At 37.1% G+C, this 12,946-nt stretch overlaps 1 pseudogene; it reads right to left on the minus strand.

Moving 5' to 3' along the window:
* Window positions 1-12,461, minus strand: part of LOC116116573 — a 39,563-nt pseudogene extending 27,102 nt beyond the window's left edge.
* Window positions 12,462-12,946: the final 485 nt, after the last annotated feature.

A 12,946-nucleotide genomic window follows, 5' to 3' on the forward strand; every position in this document is an offset into this window, starting at 1 on the left:
CTCAGCCCCCCCTCCTTCTTCGGTAAGAGGAGTGCCCATTTATACACCCTTGCACTCAATGTAATAGTGTTTTGCAAGTTGCCTTGACACATGGAGGGCTCACGTCCATTCATCTTTAAAAAAATAATTTGTTGAATATCTTTGAGGAGATATGGGCTTGACAGCACATTTATTAGACTGAAAGCGTGACTTTTGAGACATAACAAAAGCCCCCCATTTTTGAAGTACGTAATCGCGCTCCGGAAACTCAGTATTTGATTTGAATGGCTGCAGTCTCGAACTGAAGAGCTCGAACTGAAATCTGGCGCGATCAAGTGCTGAGAGCTAGGAGCTAATTGCGATCTGTTAGGAACTCGATCTGAAATCTGAAATCTGTTAGGAAAACGACCTGAAATCTATTAGGAGCTCGACCTGAAAATAAAACGAGCTCAACTTGAAAAGCAAAACGAGCTCAACTTGAGAGCAAATGAGCCTCATCTGAGAGGTCAAAATGACCTGAATGAACAAAACGAGCTCAATCTGAAGCAACAGCTCAATCTAAGCAAAACGAGCTCAATATCAAAACGAGCTGACCTGAACACATAACGAGCACGACTTGGGCTCGACCTAAACGAGCACGACCTGGGCTCGACCTGAGCACATAACGAGCATGACTTGGGCTCGACCTGAACAAGCACGACCTGGGCTCGACCTGAGCACATAACGAGCACGACCTGGGTTCAACCTAAACGAGTACGACTTAGGCTCGACCTGAGCATATAACGAGCTGACCTGGGCTCGACCTGAACAAGCACGACCTGGGCTCGACCTAAGCATATAACAAGTACGACCTGACGTGCGTAAGCGATCTGACCATGTGATTGGGCGTTTAGACACGTAATCTGAACGGTCTTGAACGTGCGATCAGCGATCTAACCACGCAATTGGAGAATTCTGACATGTGCGATCTGCGATCTGGCCACGCGATCGGAGACACTCTGACACGTGTGATCTGCGATCTGGCCAGCGATCGACTCTAATGCGTGCGCTAGCGATCTGGCCACGCGATTGGAGCTGATGCGTGCGATCTACGATCTGGCCACATGATCGGAGAACTCAGGCTCGTGTGATCTATGATCTGTCCTCCGTTGGAGAACTTGACGCAGGTTTAAAAATTACCTGCATGGGCCCAACTGTTGACGCTTGATTGGGAAGCCAACAACTCGCACGTGGGAAACACTGACTACTCAAGAGACACAGTGATGGATCCATGAGATTTGAATATGGAGCTGAGATTATATATTTTGCAGAAAATATAAATAAAAATTGCAAAGGGGTTTTTATAGTGGTTTAGATGCTCAACAAGCGACTCCTACATCCACTGTTATTTTATTGATCTCTAACTTTTTCTATGATTTTGCCCGTAAGGCATACAAGATGAAGAATACAGTGTTTTAGAGAGAGAATGAATAAAGCTCAAATCTCAGCCCCCGCCCTCTTCGTTCGGAAGGGAGTGCCCATTTATATACCTTTGCACTCAGTAATGAGTGTTTTGCAAGTTGCCTTGACACATGGAAAGCTCTCGTCCATTCATCTATTTGAAATGAGATAAAGTTGGTGTGAATATCTTTGAGGAGATATGGGCTTGGCAGCACATTTATAGACTGACATAAGCATGACTTTTGAGGCATAACAAACTTAAAAGCCACACCCATATTGTAATCATCGCCATTAGCCCTGGAATCCTCATAATCAATAACCTTGGCAAGGTCAACAAGGTCATGAAAGAGATTTTTTGATACAGGGTTCAAAACTTCTCAAGATCCTCATTTTATCACGAACATGTTCCTCTTCATTATCTTCAAAATCTTATCACAATATTAAGAGGCGAACCGTTCACCTGTCGTTGATCAGGTTAGCATAATCATAAGCACTTTGCTCTCAACGATCTTGGGCTGGTATGGCCCTCGAAGATGACGAATAAGGGTCTGCTCCTGTAAGCACAGTCACCAAAGCTTCTGGGGTCATTCTTACCCCAGAGAGACTCGGGTTTGCCGATACTGCCAGATGTGCCTAAGAAAATCTTATACTGAAAATGAAGAACCAGAAACGTATGGAAGTAAAATATTCAGAAATAATTTTTTTTAAAGAACCAAGAAACGTAGTTCAAATGATTTCAATAGCAAAAGGTCTGTACCTAGAAATAAAGAAATCAAGACAGTGGTGTAGTTTACAGAAAGAGTATCAATCTTCAGAGAGGATGCAATGCAGTTTTTCTCTTCTTTGATTCCTGTTTTGTTTTGTTTTGGAGCGAAGAGAAAATGGAGATCGTTTGTGGAAAAATGGGTTTATACAGAGTAATGCTATGTATTTGTATCCCACTAGTTCTCACTGGCCAGTTAATAATCTGACGTGTTATGATGAGGTGGCTGCCACCTCATCTGTTCGTCAGTTATTTACCACGTTAGATAAGTCCCAAAAAAAAAATTAATTAATTTAAAATCCCATTTTAGCAAACGAAATTTTGCCTTCCTTAATCCCAATTTCACCTAAATTTTGAGTTCTCCCAAATAATATCCATCCCTAAACCCAATTACAAACCCCAAATTTTGAATTCTCTTCCACATCTTACTACCCAATCTGTAAAACCTCATAGCAAATCTCTGACATTTAGATGAAAATTTTTTATTTCTCATTGCCTTACACTGCACCCCTTTTTCTCTTTCATTCCCCCTTGGTACTGAATCGAATCAGAAATTGATTTTTGTAATTGGGCAATATAGTTCAGAATCACAATTATAATACAATTGCATCTCCTCCTCCTCGGCGACGGTTATCGTGCATAAATTGTTTCGACCTTTTGGGTTTCTGCTGTCACCTGTTGATCAGACGCTACTCTTGTAACTTTTTAAATCTCAAAAACAACCTCTTCTTGCGTTGAGGTAACAATTATTCTCCTTTTCATCCCATTTTCATTTACTTTAAATAATTTCACTACTTTTGATGGCCCTGGTTCATCTTCTATCTATTAAGCTATTTACTTTGCATTTGTTTTTGGGATCCATTCTTCTTTACTCTATTCTTATCGCATTGCTTGTTTTAAGTTATATTCAATCTCCAAGAAAACAACTACTTCCAAATCATATACTTTTTGACTTTATTTTTTTTCACTACCAATTCACATGGTATCTTGCTTGTAATTTATTTCTTCAATTTTCAACTTGACCACCATTAGTTTTCTTTTCTTTTCTTTTGGGTGTTCCTCGTAGGATCTAAAGTTGTAACAATTTTTGAAATCCATCTTTTATTGTGTATTACTGTTGAGTAAAAGATTTTGCATTTTCAGTCTTCTGTTGGGTGGATTATGTATCTTTACTTTGTTGATGAACTGTGGTGTTTGAGGAGTTTGTATTAATTATTACAAACCCTTCAGGATGGAAAAATTGTGAGGTTCAATCCTTCCTGGATAAAATGCTGCTATTATCCATGTTTTTCACATGGTGTTTGCGTGAACAAAAAATTATCTTCAAATCAAGCGCTTTAGTTCCATTTTACCATTAACAAATATCTTTGACTCAAATGATCTTTTGGTCATGTATTTGGCTACCTTTCTTTTTTGGCTGTGCCCTCCAAGTAACAAAACAGAACATTTGGTTGCAGGAAATTCTGGAACCCTTTGAAAAGGAAGCCCCACATGTGTACATTTCGGATGCCAAAAAGCCACATCTAATTGAAAGGCTGTTTGACATTTAGATGAATAAAATGAATGAATGATGAAATTCTGGATGCTTGTTAGCTTCTAACCTATCCTCTTTGTGAGAGTGCCGTCTTGAACTGAAATTCCCCTCATAAACAAGTGGAGCCGCTGGTTTGAAGATGAATTCGCAGTCTGCAAAAACTTGTTGTTTTATTCAGTGTTAATCAATTTGATGTATTTGAAACTACCACAATTAGTTTGATTACTTCTTGCTGACACCTAAGTGTCATTTCTATGTTGGCCTGAGGAAATGGCATAGGCTGATAAAAGTAATTAATAATTTCTATTTGGTTTGGCTTTAAAACTTGATTCCTTGAACGTTTCTGACAGATTATAATGGGCCTTTGGATCAACATACATATCTGATAATGCTCTGGCCTTGATATAACGATATGGATGGCTGACTATTTTGGCCATCGTGCACATAAGTTATGAGAAAATATGGTTCTGAAGGCCACTATCAACGCTTAAAATTATTGTCAGCCCTCCCGAAAATTAATTTATGGTTCTGCCCCTAGCTCCACCTATAGAAGAGTAGTTCTTTCTTACTCAATGAAGAACAAACTGATCCTACGGCTTCTGATTTCATTTTGTTGTTTGTTTGTGTAAATCTGATGGTTCAAACGAAAGATTTTTATGTTATTTGTTTATCAAATTAGATAAAATTAAGATCATTGGTTCAAGATTTACAAAAAGACAACGATTTGAAACGTGTCACCAAAGAGATCTCTCATATGTCGAGGCCTCTAAATTTCTCTTTTTAAAAAAAGAAAAAATGATTTCTTGAATTTCAAGAAATAATAGGTAATATTTTTTCAAATAATACAATGTCACATGTATATTCATTTTAAGTATCTATTTCAATTTACGCCTTGTAGTTTTTGGTAATGGTAAACAATACGATTGCTCTTAAGCTCCACTCATATTTTAATTTTTAACCATGTTTGTTTTTTTGTTTATTTTATGTTTAATATAACTCAATCTAAACTCTCGTTAATTATCAAACCAATAGTAAAAAAATACAATTTTCATATTCGCATGTCAACAAATATAAACTCCATTTACGAAAACAATTCACTGATTAATGATTTTATTTTTTTTTATTTGTTTAACTTCAACTAAATAAAATATATAATTTATCCAAAATTGTTAAGTCTATGTGTATTTTTTTAAATTGTCACATATACTTTACACTATTTTGTATTCTTCTTAAATTTTTACATTTTATTTAATGATAAGGTTTTCTTTCGATTCTCTTTTAATTTGTATTTATATTTCCTCAACATAAATAGTGTTGAATTATATACCACTCAAAAGAAAAGATTCACAATCTATCAAAAGCTAATTTTACTATAGACCCATGTCAACCACCATGGAAACCATATCAAAAGGCTAAACGACATATTCTCACCCAAGGTTTAACGAAATCCTAAGTTAACCCACTGGTTTCATCCCACCACCCTCATCAAAACCCCATCACCCCCTAGCCGCACTCACCTTTCAACACCGTTTAAGCCTCCCCTCCCTAGGGTTTTTATTTTGTTTTTTGCTTTTGCTTTTGTATTTGTTTTATTTTTTTTATTTTTTTATTGACATTGTGTGATTTTTTGTGGTTGCTATCGGGTTTGGCCGACTGTGGTGGTGGTTTGGCCAGTTTGTGGTGGCTTTGGGATGGGAGGTTTGGTATGGGCTTAGATGGTGTTTGTTGGCTGAAGGGGGTGAAGGGCATTTGTAATAGCATCCATTGAAATCCAACAGTCACTTGTGTTAATTTGGGTGGTTATTTGGAATAAATGAAACCAGAGGTATTAACTTAGGAATTCGCGGTAGAAATATGTCGTTTACTCTTATAACAAAACCCAAATCTGATTATCAAATCTTTCCCAAGCAACCAACCATTGGCAATCTCTATCTTCACAATAACCAAACTCAAAAACAAGCTCCATTACCCAAAAAAAAAAAAAAAAAAATGATTATTAGGATTTTTTATGATTTATTGTTTTAGTAGTATTAGGATTTCTTATTTTATTTTACTACTTTTTCTAGTAGAATTATGATAGCCTACATAAATAAATGGGGTTGTTTATTTTCTCATTATTCATTTATCATCAATAAAATTTATAAAGTTTTCATTGAATATATTCAGCTATGACAAATATTGGAGGCACGTTGGTGGAAAGAGATAATAAGAAGACCCAATGAGGCAAGAAGGGAGAGATCATCATCATGGGCTTGCTTCCGCAAGAACTTCCTTGAGATTGTTTCTAAAGATTTCCCCCTGAAAAATTAGAGGTTGTATCTATCTAAAACCTTTGTTTATTTAAGTTATTATTACTTCCTGAAGGTAGTTCCACCATTTGAAGTTGTTAGTAGCCATGTAGTGAGCTTAACAATTCTTAAGTATCCCAGCAGCTCTATAAAAGGATATATGATACAAGTTTTCTCATTATTCTATCAATGTCAATTTTTGCCCACAACTAGCAAACTCTCTTAGTTTAGAGGTTGTTAAAAGTAACTAACAAAATTCTATTCATTCCCAAATTCTATATCTAAAACTTGTATTATTTTGCAGGGGTTAAATTTTTATGTGCATTAAAAACACTGTTCAAATGTGCAGATTGCCTGATCTCAGGAAGAATTAATATATCATTTTTCAGCCAAGAGCCTTTAGAAGCTGTTACTTTCACATTAGGTTTACCAGATGACGCACATCAGTCTTTAGGACAGGTATATGTACCAAGTAAAATTGTATTAGCATTAGTTTTAAATGCAGTTTGTATTACTGTTATGTTTTGCCAAGTTGCTGGGTGTGATTTTTTTTTTTTTTTTTTTAATGTACATTGATTTTCTTGTTGTTCATGGTGCTAACTAAGGGCTATGAGGCAAAGAAATACATAGCTTGAAAAGTTGGATCCTGTGTATTGTTTTCTACCATTTGTATGTATCAAAGCAGTATATATTTCATTTTCGCTATAACGATGCAGCAAGTTGTATCACATTCTATTCTGTCTCTTGCTTTTTCCTCAATAAGTTGCCAAAGCTTAATAGAATTTGTTATATTATTGATGCGATAACACTACGAAATTTGATTGTAAATAATTTGATTTGGTTTTCTGAGAAGATATTTTTAATAGTTTTAAGTTTTGTTTGGTTCTAAAGTGCTGCTTCCTTGAAGTTTCGCCTAGAGGTGTGATTGTTAAGTAGGGTTTTTTTTTTTCTTAATGCGTGATTGTAACATTTTGGATTAACCTGGCCGGAAGCTTTAGCATTGCATTAAAGCAAAGAATCATGTGATGAAAATAAACATTGAAAGTGTTTTCTTGTAGAATCAAAAACGTGTCCACAGCATTGTTTTAAAACCCGGACCGGAGGGCAAACCGTTTTGCTGTCCGGGTCACGGTTCAATCGGTCCAACCGGTTGGACCGATGACGTCAGCAATATTTTATTTTTAAAAAATTACATATTAACCCCTTAAATCTTAATATATTACAAAAATTCTCCTAAAAAAGTTTAATTGGTCCCTAAAATTTTTATTTATTCCAAAAATATCCTAATAAAATTACCAATTAATCCCTAAACTTTTGATATATCTTCAAAATACCCCTATAAAATTACAAAGTAACCCTCATAATTTTAAAATATTTCAAAAACCCCCCTGAGACCTAAACCAGACCGGAGAAGCTACTGGTTCACGGTCCAACCGGTCCGACCGGCCGGTCCGGTCCGGTTTTTAAAACAGAGGTCCACAGATCTCTGATTAATCTCTTAATTTATCAAAGTGATGGCATGGTGATAGTGGTGGGGTTGCTGAACTAACCCAAATTGCTGTCTAAGGTCTATTTTACCTATACTGGAAAAGATATGTCAAGGTCAATGAATGACTTAATTTAATGCTATTGACTCTTCTTGCTCCATTTGATAAACACACGTACAGGGAAATTTGTGATCCATTTTTTATNAAAGATACAAATATAACCTAAGTTAGTTGAAACAAAAAATTGCTTTTGACCCTTTCTCGGATTGTAAATCTGGGTTCCCTTAATGATCACTGTATGAGCAGACAAGTTCACCTCCCAAGCAAGAGTTGCAGTGGAAACCAACACCTGCACATGTCCATCACCAAAAAGATCCTCAACAAATTCACGGTCACCCTTTGTCATCCCAGCGTGCTGAACTGCAAAACCATAAGGTAAACGGTCTTTAATATCATTGCTTTTGACAATATCTGTGTGACTTTGGAGAATCCCACGGCTGACACTTTCCTCCAAGAAGCTACCAAGGGTATCATTCTCAAGTGCGGCATCTCATATTGCTCAAGCTCTTTTTGCTGTTTCCTTTGTGGAGTGGACGAAAATAAGAACTTGATGCTTTCCAGCAACTGCCATAACCTTTTCATAACACTAATGATTCATCAACGGGAACCTTTGCAGCGGGTTCTCGACTGTGATCCCAATATACCGTTGAGAAAGAGGGACAGGTCTATAACTATTGTTGAAGTGGAACAACCCTTTTCCCAAATCCACTCGTAAAAATAAAGCCAAATCTTCATAATTGGGGAGTGTAGCTGACAACCCAACCAACCGAATATGCTCTTTTGTGGTTTCAATTTGCCTAACAGTCCTCGCAACAAAACTTTCAAGCACAGGCCCTCTATTATCATGAAGCAAATAAATTTCATCAATGATGAGCAGTTTCACAAGCTGCGTGTAGGTTTGATCCCCTGATTTTCTGGTAATGATATCCCACTACTCAGGAGTGGTCACAATTATTTGTGTTTCTTCAATTTGTTGGCGCATGAGCTTCTGGTCCCCGCTTAGCTCCCTCACCTTGACTTCATATACCTGCAAACATTAGAAAGATTACCGGCAGCTTCAACAAGAGCATTCATCGGTGCCACATAGACAATCTTATAGTTGCTATGGTTGAATGAACCATCTGGGTTCTGACTCAATGCTAACTGCTGAAGTATGGTAAGCACAGCAACATTAGTTTTCTCAGCCCCGGTAGGAGCACACAACAGTATATTATCTGCTGAAAAAAGGCAGTCTCATACACTCTACTCCGCACCCTGTTCAACTGTGTCATCCCTTTGAAAGCTGGGTGTGCCCATTCTGGCATTTCAGTTATCTTTATCGACTTCTCATTGGGATCCAGCAGTTTTGGTTTCAACGGTGGCACATGAAATTCTTCATATCCCTTCCTAAGACATCTATATGACCCCATAGGAAGATCACACTTTCTATTTACCATCATATGACCACCCTGTTCAAAAGCAAGGCTGTCTAGATCGAGTAACTAGCGCTGACCCTGCAAACAGCCACCATCTGCATCTCTATCAACGAGACCCCTCCTATTCCTGTTACCATCTCCACCACTCTCATCCTTCAGCTTGCCAGCCTCATTCGCATCCTGTGGGTCGTCATCGTCAATCCCACCACCCATTTGGATAAGCTAAAGTGAACAACTTTCCATTAATAAAAACAACCAAATCTTCTCCCATGAATAGCATTCAACCTCTTGAACCTCTTATTCAGGTCATTAAACTTATCCTCACACTGCTGCCGCGAAACCTGACAGCCCTTACTAATCATTAGCTCTGACACCGTTCTCCATTTACCCTTCTTCTGTAAGTTCCGCAATTTCCTCTTATGCCCCTCCCCGCTTCCAACATACCGCCATACCCCACACAAGCAACCACCGCTATGAGAAGCCTAACCATATTATCCGTCCATTTCATCCGGTGCCAAAGAGATCAGAACGATGTTCAAGAGAGGTTGTTTATGGGTTATAAATCCTTTACAGGACATCAAATCCAATTTCCTTGCATGCCCCGGCCTCCTTGTAGTTGTATTATGGATTTGATTGTGATGACCGTGGCATCTTGCTTCTCAAGGTCAAGATTTTCTTATTATGATTCTTTCTGAGTATGGCTCAAGCTTGCAGTTATGTACTTCAGAGAATAAAAAGTGGAAAGAATACCTTATGATAACAAGGGTTGGCATATATTGGATATAATTGTTTTTGATGGTAGGATATATGTTCTAAACAGTGATTCTCAGATTGGGATATTCAACCTGAGATGTTGTGATTTGAGGTTTTGGAACTGAAATTTGCACCTATATCGGCCTTTTTTTGATCAGCAGGTTAGGTTGTGCTTCAAATGATCAGTTATTTGAGTTGATTCCCTGAACTTTACAGAATAGACTTGTCAAGGATGGAATGGGTGAAGCTGTGATGATTTAGGTGATCAAGCTTTGTTTCGTGGCAAAGATGGAGGGTGGTTCCAAGGTAATTAACCCATCAAAGTGGGGAGGACAAAGCAAACTGCGCATTATATCTCAATCTCCAAAAGTGTTTTATACCCACGACAAACTATTACCACTGACTCGCCAGAGCAAGGGTTTGATTGTGACAAAATATGTTCTTTGTATTTTCACACCAGCTTGAGAGTGTAAGGGATGACTAGTGCTGTGCTGTGGTTTTCTAAGCTTAGACAAGGTCAAGGTCGGAGTTTCTTCTAACTCTTTACAATTGTTACTTGTCTTTTCAATTCATTATAATCTGCATTGAAAATTTCAAAAGTAAACCAACTTCAAAGATTACAAATGAATAACTAAAGATTGCATTTACAATTCTTCTTATTTTTTCCTTTTACAAACCACAAAAAATTTCCTATATTCTTTTTATACAAAACTATTAAAGAAGCACATCTTGAATTTAACCAAAATAGTCGTTGACTAGTTAATATGATGACAAAATAACTTACCAAGCCAAATGGTTGTAGTGCTTCTCGGTACCTGAAAATTTGCAGATGGCAGATCATAACAGTTACTACAGATTAATCTTATATACGTATGAGTTATATTAAAATCATAAATTAAGTTCAAAGATCCAAACCAATCACAGCATACACCTTCTTAATTCTATTCTGTTAGGTGTAGTTTTAAGTCATTTGCACTAAGTCGAATACTTCAAGTTCAAAAATTGAAAAATACTTACAATCATTCCACCATATGCACAAAGATAGAAATCGTTATTCTTCGGATGAAAGACTCTGTTGTCTAGAACAGTTCCTGCAGAGGCAGCAATAATTGTACACCAAATGCTGTAAAAGAGTTCCAGTGTGAAGAGTTTATAAAGGCATACCAGGTGGAACATTATCAGGAAATCCAGATTGAAAGAACTTAGTATGGTGATTTACTGTGCAGCAATCACCACAAACTTGGGGCACCATTTCTCATCCAAAAACTTGCATGCCTGGAATTATTAGTCTTTTAGTTCCAAGGAGATTAACGTTGAGGTTTAAAACTTGTAAAACATTATTTAAAGGCACTGGGTTTAAACCTCTATGCTGGGATCAAGTTCAATGTTCAAGACTTGATTGAACTGTGACTCACTGACACCATCCCTGAATTCAACATAATATTAGACAAACAAACTAGCACAATAGACATCTGAAATTTATAAAGCAGATTTTGTTGCATAATTAAAAGCAGTAGCACACACCAGAAAAAAAATTAGTGGTTCATAATACATAAATCAGACTGGAACAAGTGTTTGAAGCATAGCCAAAATAGATGCATCATACAAGTCCCAATAGTTAAAGGAAAATGGACAAAAAAATCAGGTTACTAGGAGAAATTCTGAGTGCCAAATAATTTTCTTTAAGAAGCAGGAAAAACCAAGCAAGACTACCAACATCCATCAACGGTCAGAAAAGAAAGCCTCAAGCTGAAAAAACTGTTCGGCTGGGTAATGCAGATTCAAACTCGAACAAATGTTTGTACCATAGCTAATATAGAAGAACATCACAAGTCATGAACAAAAAATTAAAAAGCTGGGGAAATGGAAGGATATTTGAGCATGATGAATGAAATTGGTAAAGGAAGACCAAGGCAAAATCAGGTAATTAATCAAGTGTCAAAAAGAAAAAGACATTGGACACTGTTTGCCAAGAGCCGACACGTACTACCTAGGTTGCATTAATGTCCACTCTCAAGTCTCGTCTCCATAAGAAAACAGAAAGTGCCCCAACAACTTAAAGCATATTTCAATGGACACAGTACTATCTAGGTTGCATTAATGTCCTTATGGGAATGGGAACAAGGTCAAACAGCTTAGCCAGCTCCATTTGTCATCTTGCCTAACTGTTACATATTTGAATTCTTCCCCAGAGTAGAATGGAATTGCTTAACATCTGACGCACTCACAAACTTGATTATGTTGTATTCTGAACCTATGGGAATTTGACTTCTACTTTGGTTACTTCTGGAATTCTATTGGTCTCAACTTATTTCTTGTAATGTTAGGGATGGTTATTCTCCTAATATTTGGCTTTTTGGGTTAGCATCTCTACTACGCCCTCGTGGTTCATTGTCTTCACAACAAATTACTATTATGGCTCTTCATGATAATTCAAATTGCTATTTATCTTTTGTTTATGCCTCTAACAGCTCAGCTCAGCGCATATATGTGGCTATTGTCCCATGCGTTATATAGTAATAGCTTGCAATTTGACCCAAGTCTGTAACCTGGAAATATCCACTTTTCCTATCATACTTGATCAAGTTTTTCTGTCCAAGATGGTGGCAGGGGAATGAATCTACAAAAAAGAAATCAAAAAACAGTCCAACATAAGTTTCAGCAAATGGAAAGAAAGAATAAGGATGATTTAATAAACTGACAGCACAAGGGTCCAATCAAATGTGCAATAGACAAATACATCTGGTGAGCTACAAGGTGTACAAGACCACCGAATATTAGAAAAATAGACAAATACAAGAGGACACCGAAAAAACTATTTTTTTTTTCTTATGTTCTTAAAGACAAGTTCCATGTGATAAGCAACGCAGCAAGTATGAAGAATAATTGTATGAAAATACTATGAAAGATTTTTTTTTTTTTTTTTAAATACGGGTACTCGCGACCGCCACCCGTCTCACCCGCTAGAAAAAATGGGACGGTCCAGATACAGGTCGAAACTAAACGAGTCCAATTTCAGTGACCTGCACCTTATATTTTTCCTGGGTTTAAGGTCGACCCGTGGGTTTGGACCCGTTTTACCAAGTCTTAGAGAAGCAAACAAGACGTGTTTTGTTGTTATTATTATTTTTTTCTAATAGGTGAAAATTTCTGACCGTAGGAGGCATTTGGTTGGCGTTATACCGCTTATGAGATAATATTATCTTATATTTATTTACATTATCACG

The sequence above is a fragment of the Pistacia vera genome, unplaced genomic scaffold, assembly GCF_008641045.1.
Source record: "Pistacia vera cultivar Batoury unplaced genomic scaffold, PisVer_v2 Contig123, whole genome shotgun sequence".
In the NCBI taxonomy this organism is placed as follows: Eukaryota; Viridiplantae; Streptophyta; class Magnoliopsida; order Sapindales; family Anacardiaceae; genus Pistacia; species Pistacia vera.